Source organism: Ischnura elegans (genome assembly GCF_921293095.1).
Source record: "Ischnura elegans chromosome 13 unlocalized genomic scaffold, ioIscEleg1.1 SUPER_13_unloc_2, whole genome shotgun sequence".
Classification (NCBI taxonomy): Eukaryota; Metazoa; Arthropoda; class Insecta; order Odonata; family Coenagrionidae; genus Ischnura; species Ischnura elegans.
In genome coordinates this window covers 5,598,533-5,615,001 of record NW_025791658.1, presented here as the reverse complement: position 1 = coordinate 5,615,001, position 16,469 = coordinate 5,598,533, and the positions used below count along the sequence as shown (strand labels likewise).

Genomic DNA, 16,469 nt, shown 5'->3' with positions numbered 1-16,469 from the left:
AAAAATGTTACAACAGGTTCGGCAAACACGCACTTTGCTGGATTAATAACAACCCCGTACTCATTGAGGCGTGTGAGGAGTTGGCGGAGGTGCTCTTCGTGTTCTTCCTCGGATGCGGAAGCAATTAAAATGTCGTCAACATAGGCGAAACAAAAGTCTAAACCTCGGAGCACCTCATCTATGAATCGCTGAAATGTCTGAGCAGCGTTGCGAAGGCCGAACGTCATGAAATTAAACTCAAAGAGCCCGAACGGAGTTTTGATGGCGGTTTTTGGTATATCCTCGGGGGTAATAGGTATCTGATGATACGCCCGCACTAAATCTATAGTAGAGAACACTGATTTTCCCAGAAGATTATGGGAAAAATCCTCAATGTGAGGCACGGGATACTGGTCGGGGATTGTCCGTGCGTTAAGCGCTCGGTAATCGCCGCAGGGACGCCAGTCATCTCCCTTTTTGGGCACTAGGTGGAGGGGAGACGCCCAACAGCTCTCCGAGGGGCGTGCCACTCCATCTCGTATCATGGTCTCAAATTCCCGTTTCGCCAAACGGAGTTTGTCGGCTGACAATCGCCTCGCCTTGCACGAAATAGGTGGTCCAGGTGTGGTGCGTATGTGATGCACAGTGGAATGTGATGTCTGCCTCGGTGCACCACCAGGATGGATCACATTAGGGAACTCCGCCAGGATACTGTGATACTTATTTCCGCCACATACAGCCTTTATGTGGGGGAGAGGGTTTCGCACTATGCCGCCGCTTACCTTCAGTGAAGTCGTGCTGTCGATGAGCCGTTGATTACGGATGTCCACCAGGAGTCCGTAATGCCTTAAGAAATCGGCTCCGATGATCGGCTTCGACACGTCCGCCACCACGAATCTCCACACAAAATCCCGGCGAAGGCCAAGATTTAGATGCTGCTCAAGCCAGCCGTAAGTGGCAATGACCGTGTCATTCGCAGCGAATAATTGATACGTAGATTTTGGGCGGGGACCTTTGAGTAACGTCCGGGGAAAAACGCTCAAGTCGGATCCCGTGTCAATAAGATATTGTAATTTAGAGGTGGTGTCCGTGATGAAAAGGCGGCTGACAGCAGGGCGGGAGTCGGTTGCCGCGTTTACCAACTGCCCTACTTGTTTTCCGCGAAGTTGCATGGGGGTTCGCAGCGGTGCGCCTTCTCCGCAAACCTCGCGTGGTACCAGCATAGCCCGTCGCTAGATGGGGGACGGGAGTTCGCCCGGGAGCGGCTGCGGGAATTGCCTCGGGATCGCCGGCGAGAGCGGTTTGCCGAAGGGTCGGTGATCTGCGCGGTCACGCTGGCGGTCATTTGGGCCATCTGGCTCATCAGGGTAGCCACCTGCAGGGTGAGATCCTCGACTCTCTTAAGCACTGCGTCGTTGGCGGAAATGCTGGCTACCTGAGGCGTTGGCGTGACGTCATGTACCCTGTCCGCCAAGGCAGCGAGGGTATTCAAGTCGGCATCCTGCTGCACCGTTAGGATGGTGTGGACATGGGCGGGCAGGCGGTTGAGCCACAGCGTCCGGAGAAATGTGTCGGGAATCGATGTGCCGGCGAGGGATCGGAGATGACGCAAAAATTGAGAGGGTTTGCGATCCCCAATCTCCTCGTGCTCGAGAAGCTGCCGAATCCGCTGCTCCTGTGACGCCGTGAGACGGCGTATCAGCTCCTCCTTCAGCCGCGCGTATTTTCCTTCCGCCGGGGGTGAAATAATGATGTCACTCACTTCCGCGGCGTACTTCTGGTCCAGTTGAGACATAATGTAATAAAATTTCGTGGCATCCTGCGTGATACCGTTCAGATGAAATTGTCCCTCGACTTGGGCAAACCACACTGCGGGGTCTTCGGGCCAAAACGGAGGCACGCGCATTGAAATGCGCTCTACGCGGTTATCACCGTCAGCCATCGCGAACACGACACACAAATATTATAAAACACAATCACATAAATACCCTACAAAATCGCTAGAATTATCACTCACGTGGTCCTAATACGATCACGTCGGCGTGGTCACCACTTTAGATGTCTTTAAGGGTTATCTCGGCAGGCGGCGAAATAACTAAGACCTCTATAATTTAGGAATTAACCCGTTTATTTTCGGGATAAAATTACATGCGCACATGCGATGTTTCACATGGATGCTCGCGGATTAAAAATCACGGTCGCGGGATCGGCAGGTCTCTCTCCTCAAGCTGTCGGGACGCTACTCTCCTGCCAGGGCGCCAAATCCCCCAGGGTCCCGTTACCCTGACGGCGCCAAGGGCCTTCCGCCTGTCTCCCTCCAGGCGGTGCTGCCTTCCGGCAGTGGCGCGCTGCGATTCGAACGCCCGCCACATTGTTTATAACAATTAATTAAGTTTAAACAAAGTTAGCAACAATTTAAGTAACATTTACGAGCGTTAAAAATTTCTACATGCCTTACGGGTTAAACAACAACAATTGAACGAACTTATGACTCTCTACATTATTTATAACAATTTTTAAAGTTTTAACAAATTTAGCAACAATTTTAGCAATTTTCAAAAAATTAAAAATTTCCGCATGTTGTACGGTTGAGAAGCGTTGGATGAACAATAAACTCGTACTCTTTCATGATTATAAAAATTACTTAAATTTAGCAACTTTTACAAAAATTAACAACAGGAATAATGGAATTTATCGATTTTTACTGAAATTTTATATTATGTACCAATGTCCTGCCGACGTCGCGTAGCCGTCTCGGGGACATTCCATTCCTGCAGGTTAAATGAACTCTTTCAACTTATTGATTAATTAATATTTACTCTCTAGGGATTAAAAAATCTCAGAGGCGATTGATTGGAAAGTATTTTAATGAAACATAACGCTTTAAATTCATTTTAATTTTTAATGGTAAGAATTCTCCTAAAATTATCACGGCATCGATGGCCTCATTCCCAGATTAGACATTGTAATTGTCCAATTTAAGGATAGGCAATAGAAGGTAAGTACTGCCGTACCTTTACTTTATATTGAAATTCTAGATTTTTTGGTGGCGAACGAATTTTGAATCTACCGCTACTCCGCGATACAGATTTTCCCATGGTTCTCCACATTCCTCCGTTCCTCCTTTCCAACAGAGGAACCGGAATGGAACACCGGAGACAGCATGGTGGTTTGGCGGTTACAAAGATGCAGCTACATGTATTCCAAGTAAGTTTGATGTGACATCCAAATAATTTTTTCTTGGCGTTCACTGTCGGCAGTATAGTGTTTCCGCATGCTCCTTATATTTCTTATAACTCAGCCTGTAACATCTCGAGGAAAAATATGGCTCTGCTTGGAACAACATGACCGTCTCGGTAAAACCGTTACTTGGCAACTAAAGGTAGCGTCTTTTTCCGTTGTTCATGGTGAAATTTTCGCTTTTGTTCCTTGTTTACATGATATAATTTAAAGTGGAAGTTCTTGTACTATAGTCTCTGTACGCGAGAACGTATAGGAAATAATGTAAGTGCTAGCGTATAAAATAGAACCTGTTGTTTTGATAACGTAGGCTACGGCTGAATTTGTTGTCCGAACGGTCCGTTTGGTTCCGTTCCTAAATCAAATCAAGTAGGGTTCTTGGCAATAAATATAACTAGGAATTGACCCACATCTCGTGATATTAAAATATATATATAACTAGGAATTGTACTTACGTGTAACCGGGGGATTTTGCAACACGCATATATGATTAATAGGTTTCACGTAAATTATTAATTCTTTGAAATCGGAGTACACCGTGTGATTTCTTTTGATATGTATATTCACGCACGCATCGAAAAAGAACATTAATGTTATGATAGGATGTTAGAGCGTAGGTTTCCGCGGCGATGGTTTGATCTCTGCATTTCTCCAGGGTTTTCTTCCGCGTCAGATTGTTGGTTGACAACAGTTTCGCTGGCTATCCTGCCAGCGTCTTCAGGTCGAAGGGTTATGATAGGATATGGCGATTAAGGTTATGATAGGATAACCACCAATGTTTAGCCTTTTTACAAAAAGTTTTTATACTCTTTATCTGTTTGATGGAACTAGGTTAATAATTAAAGATTTTAGGTCCTAAATAAATAAATGATCTATTATGTCAGTAAAGATAAGGCTTAGGGATTAAAAAATTACAATGCCGACGTAACTTTTATAGCGTTTAATATATTTTTTCTGCCCAACTTTGCTAACCTACTAAATTATAAACTAATTTAACTACAAACTAAGTAATTGTGCTATTAGTCATCCATGCATTTAATTTAGTGGAAACTAAAGGACGACTGTAAGAAACTTGGGATGAATCTAAACAAGGTCTAATTATAAGTGATATATTGTGTAAACAAACCTTACGGCTATGTTACATGGTTCATTTATTTGCTCAAACTGCTGCATGAAATCTTATACCCAGAAAATAGAACTTGTGCATCTTTTCGTACAGCCATCGGTACACATTTTGGTGTAGAGTATCGTGAACCTGATATATTTACCTGGAGGCATTTACTGACTATAGCTTTCATGTAGTGGAGTTGAATAAAAATACCTTATCTGTATTTTATTTAGTTCCTATTTCTATTTATAAGTTTGTATGTCTCTCTTCTTATAATTGTCTGTATACTTATTTGTCTTCATTCTTTACAGATGTTGCTCTGAACCAGGACGATACAGCCACCAATTCTAGTGTGGAAGTTACAGTGAAGAGTTGGCTGGAACATGCTAAAGCAAGGCATGAGAGAGAGGTGTAAGTATTCGTTTGATTATTATATAGGTTTGGGCAAGGAGGAATAATTTTGGTCTGGATACTTTTTTTGCAAGTTGCTCCTGTTAAGGGAGCTCATATAAAGTAAATTTAAATAATTATTGAACATCTTGTAATACAAGGTTCACCCTTCCATGCTAAAGGTAGAGAAAATAGTATTGTTATGTATTATTTTCAGATGCAGATTCCACTACCAAGTAATTCAAACATTTGAAAACAATTTTTGTTCTGCATATGGGAGGTATAATTACCAAAAACATGGTTGAAAAGGATCTCATGCTCTATAAAAGTTCGATGTATAACACCTGTAGAACTTAAGAATGGGATAACTTATTCAACAGGGATGGTAGTTGCACAGTACTACAGAAGCTACTATTTTCTAGTAGCTCTAGCTAACTAAGATGTTTTGAAGTAGGTGTTGTTGTAGGAGCTATAGAAATTTCAGTAGCTCACAGCAGGCTTTAGCTGCTATTCACCTGTTATGTCTCTGTCGAAATGTGAATATTGCCAGTGAGCTAGGTTTTCACTTTTGCCTCGATACCAGACTACATTAGAAGATCTATTTTAATTATTAAGATTGGAAGAATTCGGAGATCTAAATCATGGAATGGCCTTAACTACAGCAAGTTTTTGCTAGTTTTTCAAAGTTTCTATTTTTTTAAGTTGCATCTCGGCCAATGCAGCTAAGTGGTTTGTGTGCCAAATCAGTGTGGCTGTTTTCACACTAATCCCAAGAGATCTAGTCCACTTAAACTTCCTCCTTTAAATTTTCTAGTTTCCTTTACTCCTATATCATATTCAGCTCCTCTGCATTAGTCTTCCTTAGCTCCAGCTTATGTAACACAATTCACTCTAGTGTAGTCATAATCTTCAAGCAGAGACCAATTGTTCAGAAATATTATCCTCCATTCGAATGCTTTTTCCAATATCTTTTTCGAGACCTCTACTTAGCTGTCTGGCAAGGATGGATCAAAGAATTTTTTTCTAGATGGTGCACCAGGGTCTAACAGGCAAACAGTCTTCTCATATTTGGGATTAAAATCTAGTTCAACAATTGTTCTATGAAAAATGTTCTTAATCATAATGTATACATTACTAACATATTAATATTTTTACTCAAAATCTTTTCTTATTTAAGAACAAGAAAAAGTTAAAGAAAAGTTTGTAAAATGTATTCAGCCTGTAATGGACAGGTTTCCTAATTTTGAAACCTTAAGAATGTTAAACACGTGACTAATAAGTATGATCTTAGATTTTCCCGGCGTATCAGTTGCAGAAAGGTTTCTCGGGTTTTCCACCGGTTGATGTCGTCCATGTCTCCCGACGTTTCGATCTGCGACTTGCTGATCATCCTCAGGGGATCTTCCGAATGAAGATCAGGAAGATCCCCTGAGGATGATCAGCAAGTCGCAGATCGAAACGTCGGGAGACATGGACGACATCAACCGGTGGAAAACCCGAGAAACCTTTCTGCACGTGACTAATAAGACTGTAGCGTCCTGTCTTATGTAATCTGCTTGTTACGTACAAGATACAATTTCTTGCTACAATGAAATGTTTATATACTTCATTATTACAGGAGCAGTGCAGGAGAGCATGACCGCTGAAAAAGATGTGGAGGTTGCCATCTAAAACTGGCTAAGGCACGCCAAGGAGCGGTTGCAGGGGAAGAAGAAAATTTAATAATATGTATGTAGTTTCTTGCATTGTATTATTTTAAGAAGCCAAATAAATATTGTGCATGGAATTGATGCCTTATTTATTTAAATTCTTGTCTGGACCTATTATTTATTTGTATCGAACAAAATGAAATCCTAACCTAAACGTGTCCTCAAGGTGTCCAGAGCGGACAATTTCAGGTCGTCCATAGGCCACCTTTTTTACTGACATGCGGACTTGCAGCGGACATCATTTTGTATGAATTCGGCTGTCCGTAGGATGTCCATAGGCCACTTGGCGGACAATCACCGGATGTCCGAAAGGTGTCCGTGTGCTGTGTGGGGATTTCCTTTAAAAGGATACTCATTCAAAGAAAATTATCAAAAATCCGTAGGGTTCTTGGGATAAATATGCAGGGCTCTTGGGATACGCGCTTGTTGCTTGCTCTCGTGCTTGCATCGAACGGGCGAATGCAGAAATTAATCAAAATAGTGATGCCACCTGACGGGTAAAGTCTGAACTTAATCTTAACGGTGCTGCCATCGGACGGGAAAACAGAGAACATAATCAGACGAGTACTGCCATCTATTTTCCAAAAAACCTACCGAAATACAGAAAATTGACTTAGAAAGGCACGAAATTATAAAATATGCTATAAACATGAATTTCTTTATTACAACCCAACCCAACCCAACCCAACCCAACCCAACCCAACCCAACCCAACCCAACCCAACCCAACCCAACCCAACCCAACCCAACCCAACCCAACCCAACCCAACCCAACCCAACCCAACCCAACCCAACCCAACCCAACCCAACCCAACCCAACCCAACCCAACCCAACCCAACCCAACCCAACCCAACCCAACCCAACCCAACCCAACCCAACCCAACCCAACCCAACCCATCCCAACCCAACCCAACCCAACCCAACCCAACCCAACCCAACCCAACCCAACCCAACCCAACCCAACCCAACCCAACCCAACCCAACCCAACCCGGCAACATGAAATCCGAGCAACCTATCATCATAGTCCTCTGGATTGTTGATAATACACTACAAAGTTGATCCTGTGAGGAAGTAGTGTAGAGAACTGCCATCCAGAGGACTCTGCCTATCATTAGGGTATAGCGCCCATGTGGCAGCATTGTAAACTGAAAACAAATGAGCTTTTGAAATGCCCGCTTTTATGTCCCCTTACGCCACCTTATCCCTTGGCGGCGTAATTTTGAACTTAATCCACCAGTGACATATGAGAATCGTTTTTTTTTCGAAATCTATGAGATTCCGTGAAAAATATACGTACTACACCCATGTAGTACGTGACGATACGTTTTCTATTTTTCAAAGGACGTAGATACGTAGAACCATCGTGGAGCTGAGACAGTTAACAGTCTTCTATCATTTTTGATTTTTTAAATGCTTTAAACGATTATAAATTCTTCAGATACCTTCGATGGCTGCTTTTTCATCACAATTATGTTTTTAAAAGTATGTATCATTTCTTCGAATATCTTTATAGTAATTACCTTCAGTATTGAAAATAACAGTATTTTTTTAGATTAAGCCGTAGAAATACTTTCGTAAAATAGACATATTCCTATGCATCTGGAAGATATTTAATGGTACTTGCCATTCACTGGAAGATTCTTCCATGGCCATTCCAAGAAACGAACTCCAGCCAACAAAAATTCCTAGGTGGGTTTCTATCCTTTTCTTTCATTTTGAACTCTGGGATTATTCAGGGATATTCTAGTAAATTGGTTATTTCAATCGTCATTAAAAGTGAATTACAAAGAGATTTCATGTAAGCATCGATCGGTGGACGAATTGGTGTTGGTTTCTTGAAAAAATTCTACGCGCGATCGTATGTATGGTATGTATTTGCAGGTTGATTTTAATACTGTTTGTGTTATTGCTTCAATAATTAATAGTTTTAATTATTTCTCAATAAATGTCTTACCATGGTCTGTGCACAGACTTAAATGCTTTTGAAATTCTCGCACACCAACGCTAATGCAGCACACGGCGCATATCCTGGTTTTATTAGGCGTTGTTACAAAAAGAACTTGATTTTTCGAGGGTATTAAATGAATTATTCTGGTACTTAGTATATTATGGAAGGATGTGGAACACTCTGGATGAATGAATGACTTCTTATAAGGAAGAAAAACATGACCCGTGACTGGGTTAGCATTTTACATTAAGCCTTTTTTCACGACATCCTTATCGGACGAAGGTAATCTTCACTTGAAATACAGTTGTTTGTCTGTGTACCAATGGAATTATCTCTATTTTAAGGTGTTCATCCGGTATTGCCTGGCTGAAGATGTGGTACATTAAAGCTCCTGCCTCGATGAGAAGTCAGGAAAACTACTGAACGGCCAAAACTGAAGGATGGTGCCATATCCCAAGGGCTTTCCCCGATGTCCTTTACCACTTCGAAGTAGACCAGGGAGGCACCATCACTGAGGGAACAACGTCTTGAAAGTGCTGTTGTGGGAGATGCTTTAGCTGAGATTTTGAAAAATAAGGGAGCATATGATGCTGAGGAAAAGACTCTTTCGGTAATGTAATTTCTATTGTGGAGTTAAATTTATTTAATCCACATCCAAAATCCTTATAGCTGAATGCTTATAAGCATTCAGCTATAGGTCGTTAAGGCTGCCCAGCTGAAAATTCTAACAACCGGTTTCGGTACCATCAAAGTGAGTGACTTGGGACAATTTTTGCATTCAAAACTCAAATTTTCTCTCCAATTTCAGTAAAAATTTTTGAAATCAGTATCATTAGTGCAAGCTCTTGTCAGGAATAATTACAAACAAAATAAATTTTATTGGTCAATTATTTGCAGATTTATGAAGAAATTAGAACTGTCCCAAGTCACACCTCATGATGGGGTGACTTAATTGGGACACCCCCTGTAAATCACGTTAGATCCAAGTATGCAGTCCATTCGGGTGACTTATGTCTCTAATTTGTTTATCTTTTTAAATAAATGATTTATCAGAAAGATATAAACAAAAACTAATAAGTGACTATATGCCAATCATTTTACATTTTGATCAATTTTTTTACTATAATTTTCAAAACTTCAAACATTGAAACATAGAAGTTTCGGTAACTATAGTTACCGAAACTTCTATATATGTTTCTAGCTTATAAGCTGCTTTTTGAAACATGCTACCGGGTTCAGTAGCTGAGCCGAATGCATACTGAATTTAACTGGATTGGGTAGCTGATCCGAAAATACACTTTATTTAACTGGGTTTGACAACTGAACCGAAAACATATTGTATTTAAACATATCGGTAGCTGGACTGAACATCTATACTGAACTCTACCAGTAGCTGAACCGTTCATGCAATGTATCCTAGCGGATTCAGTAGCTGAACGCTGAATAATTAGAGCAAAGCAAATGAAGTGGGGAATGTAGGACCTCGAAATACAATCCAAAGCTTGCATAAAAATGAAAACTACTGCAAATAATCCCAAAAGAAGCTTGAAAATGCTTTCCAAATGACTCAAGAGCGCTTGCTGAACAGTGCAGTTTCATTGGCGTGCAACATATCCGTTCAGCCAACTACGGTTTGTAAACAGAGCTTCAACAGTTTCCCGATCAAACATTGGTGCTATTAAATCAACCTTTGATTGAAATTTTCATGACCTTGATTTTTTAATGATGATATAGGTCTCAGAATGAAATGCAAAATTGTTTGCCAAAGTTTTGATATATGTACTCCTTATATTTTCTACAGGGCTATGAATGATAATGGTTACATCAAATTAATACATGGTGGCATGAAAGATTATGACAAAAAATTTTACAATAGAAAATAAATAAAGAATTAAATTGTACAGAAATGGAAAATAGACAAACATTTTGTATTTCAAAACTTAATACTCTTTATATTTTATAGTATTTTATTGCAAAGGAAACATTGTTATAATCTTACATTTCTACATGATAAAATTTCATCTAGCCATTATCATACCATAGCCCTGACTAAGATATAAAGAATATATCGAAACTTCGGCAAATAATTTTGTACGTCAATCTCAGACCCACACTCCGGGAAGTTAATCATCAATGGTATTATTGTGAATGCTACCATACAGTTAGAGAATGCTTGATGAGCAGCTGGAAAACAGCTCAAGAACAGCTGGAAAATACCTCATAAACAACTTAATAGGGTGGTTTCCTATTATTTTTTTATTGCCTAAATCGAAAGATTATTACTCCTGGAGTACGTATTTCACGCTTTTAGATTTTCAAATGACGATATCTATTTTTCGCGATTAAATGAAAAGTGAAAATTTTCAAGCGCGCGAAAACGCGACGCTTAAGTATGAATGTCGGGAAGTCTCTCCGCGTGACGTATTTCTGGTTCCCCCTCCCGCCCTGCGAGGTGACCTTGAGGCGAGGCTTAGCGCTGATACGACGCAGGCTGCTAGCGGCTAGCCTAGTACCCTGCTGGCTGGTAGCGCTTGGCTTAAATAAGGATTATTAATAACTTATCAAACGAGGAAAACTTTCCGACCTTAGCCAGTTTTAATAAGTGATTGTTAAGATATGTTTCCCTGAGCTCTGTGCCTCATGGATGCAATGGTAACCTCAGACGACGTATAACTCCTATCTTCTCGTATAGAAACTAGGTCCCTCTGACGTCACGTGGAGTGGCATCGCATGGGCGCCAATCTGTCCCTTTTCAAATGAGGATAAAAATGGACCATTGCCATTCGTCTAACCCGGTATTTCTAAAACAAAATAATTTGTATATTATGAATACACTAATGGTGGGTAACGAATCGCAATCAATGCCTTTCGTTTTCTTTGATGAAGGAAACCACCCTATTGAACAGTTCATAATACGTAAATGGCCCAAAAATACAGTCTGTGAATGGTTACCTCCCTAGTAGCAATTGATAACCATACAATATCTATAATATTCAACTGCAACATCCGAACAATTTCCAACTTTTAATCCAATAATATTGCTTAGATATCCACATAATATCCGAAGTTGTCACCAAATGCCATCTATATAATATCCAACTTGGATATGTTTTTATTTAATACATTTATTAATGACCATGCGGCCGACATAGTTAAATCAAAATCATCTGGAACTCTCTTCTTCCGTCATACCTTGTGATCTGGTATTCGTCCGAAACTTTAGAGAAGCCGATATAACCCCCAAAATAGACCACAGTGTCCTCATCAGGGTTGCTGAATAGATGACGAAGAGAGTCCAATGTGTTGTCTTGCGATGCACTCTCGTTGTCCTTTGCATTGTTGGTACAGCGGATTTCATGGTGATGCTGCTTGTGAGGTGCTGTGTTTTAAATAAATCGGAATTAGTCCACTACATTATAACATAACAAATTTACCGCTAGACTGGAAAATTTCAAGCGTTACACCGGTATTCAAAAAGGGAAACAGACACGACCCAGGCATCTACCGTCCAGTTTCATTAACCTCGAATGTAGGCAAGATACTTGAGCATATCGTCTTGAGCAATATCATGACTTTCTTGGACAGGGGTAACTTCCTCCATGACTGTCAGTACCGATTCCGAGAAGATAGATTGTGCGAAACACAGCTCGCGCTCTTTCTTCACTATGTTCTAAAATCTGGTTAATAGAAAAGACAAGTTGATACACTATTTCTAGATTTTAAGAAAGCTTTCGACACGGTACTTCACAGAAAATTTATAAAAATTACAGTCATGCCGATTAAACGAAACAGTGGTAAACTGGATGCGCGACTTTCTCAGTGACAGTGGCGGATACAGATGGGGGCGCATGGGGCGCGTGCCTTCCCCTTGCGGGTCCGGCTGTATTGCCGAACATTTCAAAACCGCAATTGTAACTTTTTTATATCATAAGATGGCATTGTCTTTTACATGTTTATAATCACTTTGAATAAAATTTTCATATACTTTGCCTGTGACTTGATCATCTCTTATTAACGTAAAAGTTAAGACAACTCAAGATATGTTGCGCCCCCCCCTTGAGTTTTTTCTGTATCCGCCACTGCTCAGTGACCGTACACAAAAAGTTGTTCTTGACAAAATTAGCTCTGACGTAGTAAAGTTACATCATGTGTTCCATAAGGAAGCGTAATCGGCCCCCTTTTGTTCATTGTATACATTAATGATCTCTGCTCCCGCATTAGCAATAAAATACGTTTATTTTCTGACGACGCTGTCATCTATTGCGAAATTAGTGATCACTTTGACTATGAAATTCTATCATCGGCCTTAAGCAACGTTAATTAGTGGATCCAAGAGTGGGAACTCGAATTTCACCTGAGCAAATGCATGGCGATACATTTCTAGCGGAATTCGTCCAACTATAGCCACGTTTATGCAGTGGACGGTATTAATATTAAGGCAGTAGACGAAGTGAAGTACCTGGGTGTTACGTCGAATCTCTCGTGGGGAACGCACATAAGGATTATTTGAGGCATAATCATGAAGAAATTAGGATTCGTCCAGCGTATTGTGGGAAGATTTTCGGATGAGAAAGTGAAAGAAAGGTGCTATTTTGCTCTCGTCCGACCACACCTTGAATATGCGTATGGGATCCGGTGCAGAAAGACATAATCCGTGAACTGAATAAAATACAACGGAATACTGCGTGTTTCGTCAAAAGCAGCTACGGGCGTACAGACAGCGTTCTGGGACCCACTGGATACTCGGAGGCTGCGCGCTAGGCTTATATTGCGTGAACAATTGAGAATGGGTATTTTTAAGAGCGACATGGAGAACATAATATTAGAGCCACACTATATTTCCAGGTCCGATAGAAACGATAAATTAAGAGAGATGTTTTGCCGAACGGATAGATGTGCGAATTCGTGTTTCCCCCGAACCATAATGGTATTTAGTAAACGCTAGTCCCAACTTCGTTAGAACACTTCATTTTTATGTGTAAACGGATCCTAATCCCTACACTAACCCCCCTGCCACACGCCTCTTAGGCGGCTTGCGGGGTATTATGTAGGTGTAGATGAACACCTCTTTATGTTTGAAAAACTCGTAATTTTTGTTATAGGCTAGCTAATAATTACGCTTAGGTCATTGAGATAATTTGCAATATATATTTGAATAGGGTGGTTTCCTATTATTTTTTATTGCTTTAATCGAAAGATTATTACTCCTGGAGTACGTATTTCACGCTTTTAGATTTTTAAATGACAACATCTATTTTTCGCGATTAAATGAAAAGTGAAAATTTTCAAGCGCGCGAAAACGCGACGCTTAAGTATGAATGCCGGGAAATATCTCCGTACGTCGTATTTCTGGTTCCCCCTCCTGCCCAGTGAGGTGACCTTGAGGCGAGGCTTAGCGCTGATACGTCACAGGATGCTAGCGGATAGCTGAGTACCTTGCTGGATGGTAGCACTTGGCTTAAATAAGGATTATTAATACCCTATCAAACGAAGGAAACTTTCCTACCATAGGCATATTTTAATAGGTGGTTATTAAGAGATGATTCCCTGAGCTCTGTGCCTCATGCATGCATTGGTAACCTCAGACGATGTAAAACACCTATCTACTCGTATAGAAACTAGGTCCCTGTGACGTCACGTGGAGTGGCATCGCATGGGCGCCAATCTGGCCTTTTTCAAATGAGGTTAAAATTGACCATAGATATTAGTCTAAACTGGGATTTCTATAACCAAATAATTTGTATATTTTGAATACACTAATAGTGGGTAACGAATCCCAATCAATGCCTTTCGTTTTCTTTGATGTGGCAAACTACCCTATTCAATGGTGGAGAAGAGTTCCCACAAGTTCTCATTGCCAAATCATTTTTTTTAAAGTTACACGCCCGTTTTCAGGATGTAATTGAACATTAATTATGCGATTGAATCACGTATGCTCTCAACTAATACACTTGGTAGTTAGAGAAGAAAAGAAAGACAAGATGCTGCTCAAGGAAGGTAGCAGGAGAGAAATACATGGTACCTAATGGGCGTAAGATGAAATTTATTATGATTAAATGAGGTAGGCTTTATGCAATTTCAAATTTGGAATTTTCAAAAGTATTTCATGTTATCGTATTATGCCTAGGTCGCGAAGGAATTTTCTTTCAGAAACATGTGGCAAATTCAACGATATTGAGAATGTTGGATTGATTTTGTCTCGAGTAACATAACACCCTGCATGTGATTCTAAAATGGCTTGATGTCCATTGAAGAATTACTAATAAAACATTAATTAAAACGTGTGAAAGGAAGTTACCTTAAATTTAAAGATGAAGTAGGGCTCAGATAGCCTGAGGATCATGGAATACTATCTGAAATTATAATTTGATGAAAACAAAGATTTCTCCTCATCTAAAATTTATGCAATAATAAGCGGTGATAGTAAATAATAGATAATGTAATAATGTATTGCAGTACTTGATACCACAGTTCATGCTACGAAAATAAATTGACATTTGGATGGAAGTTATAATCACTCGATAAATTATGGTTTAGTTGAACCTGTAAAGATTACTATTATGTAGTTGGCTAGACCGAGAAAAGATTTTATTCGTTCGTCTTATGCAAATTGGTGCGACGAGAGGAGGTACCGAGGTCCAGCAGCAGTGTAACATTAAGCCATATGAAGTTGCGATCAGATCCCAGATCCCAGGGCCTATTCGAGGAGGAAACGGAAGAAGAAATTAGAATACAGGCAACTATTGAGGAGCTAACAGAAGACGAACCCACCATGGAGCAGACCATTCAACAGATGTCCCAACAGATACAACAACTGACCCAGGTGATTAACAACCTCCAGGCGCCGCTCCCAGCAGCGCCAGCACCGGACACGTGGGAGTCGCTGCGCCCAGCACCGCCTGCCCAACATCTCGAATTGCCAGAAGATAACGAGGTACTTAGGTTATTCATGTTGTTACGTACTCATCAGAATTCCATTAAACTTAAGCCACGTGACCTGCACGAGATCGGCTTCCTGCTCGGCCTGGCGGCCGACTGGGAGCAGTTGCCTGACGCCCCTAAACGCCTGTTGTACAACAGGGGGCGAATCCTCCTGGCAGCCTCCACCATGGGGTGGCCAGACACAATAAGAATGGCCCCGGACGTTCCCGCCGACATCTTGCGTCTTCCACAAAATACCTAAGGCGGACAAAGGCTTCCGCATGATCTATGACCTATCAGCTTGGACTAAATTCTATAAAACGCCAAAGTTTTCGCTAATGGGCCCCGGGCAGGCCTTATGTAAAATTCCTCTTAATTCTTACCTCACAAAAATGCACCTGAAAAGTGCATTTTATCAATTGTCAATCCATTACAAACATTGGAAATTTTATGGTGTTAAATATGGTTCAGATACCTATGCTTTTACTAGGCTGCCCATGGGGCATGCCTTAAGCCCAGCAATACTTCAAAGATGGGCGGACGATTTAAAATTGTTTATTGAAAAGAAATTTCATGTGCATGTTATCTGTTATTTAGACGATTGGCTGTTTTATGCTAAAGAAAAGTTTTGTATGTATTCAATATGTGATTATTTGTTAAATGAATTCGGTGTACAAGTGAATACTGCTAAATCCATTATGACATGTGTAAAGTGTTTGAAATATTTAGGTGTGTTTATTAATACTGATGAGGGTACTATCACCCTAACCTCCGGCTCAAGGAAAAGAGTGTATTCAGTGATACCACTAGTGCCACGCTTACGTGCTGTTGATATACCAAAAGCCGCCGGGTTTCTAGCTTGGGTGTGCTATGTGTTGCGTTTACCAATGTTTTTAGTGTCACACATATACCACAGGAATATCGAATGGTGGTTGAAGTTACAAGTGTCAGAAATTTTCAACCGAAAAGTGCCCTACGTACGAGCGTGTGAGCCGATTGAAGTTTATACTGATGCGACACTTAACCAAGGTGGAGTGGTAGTCCCTCATTGGGACCTGAGTCAATCTTTTGCAATACCGCCAACAGAATCAATCAATGTGGCGGAGGTGTATGCGGCCATTGTAGGCCTTGACAAAGTTTTTGATTTACTAAATGCACTATCTCTAACTAATG

At 40.7% G+C, this 16,469-nt stretch overlaps 1 protein-coding gene and 1 long non-coding RNA gene across 10 annotated transcripts in view; both read left to right on the top strand.

The window, feature by feature from the left end:
- Nucleotides 1-16,469, top strand: part of LOC124172740 (zinc finger protein 268-like) — a 405,740-nt gene that overhangs the window by 289,213 nt on the left and 100,058 nt on the right. The window lies entirely within an intron of this gene.
- LOC124172745 lies at nt 7,905-9,431 on the top strand. The gene is made up of 3 exons (XR_006868264.1): nt 7,905-8,116; nt 8,720-8,985; nt 9,273-9,431. It is a non-coding gene; the product is annotated as an uncharacterized LOC124172745 (long non-coding RNA).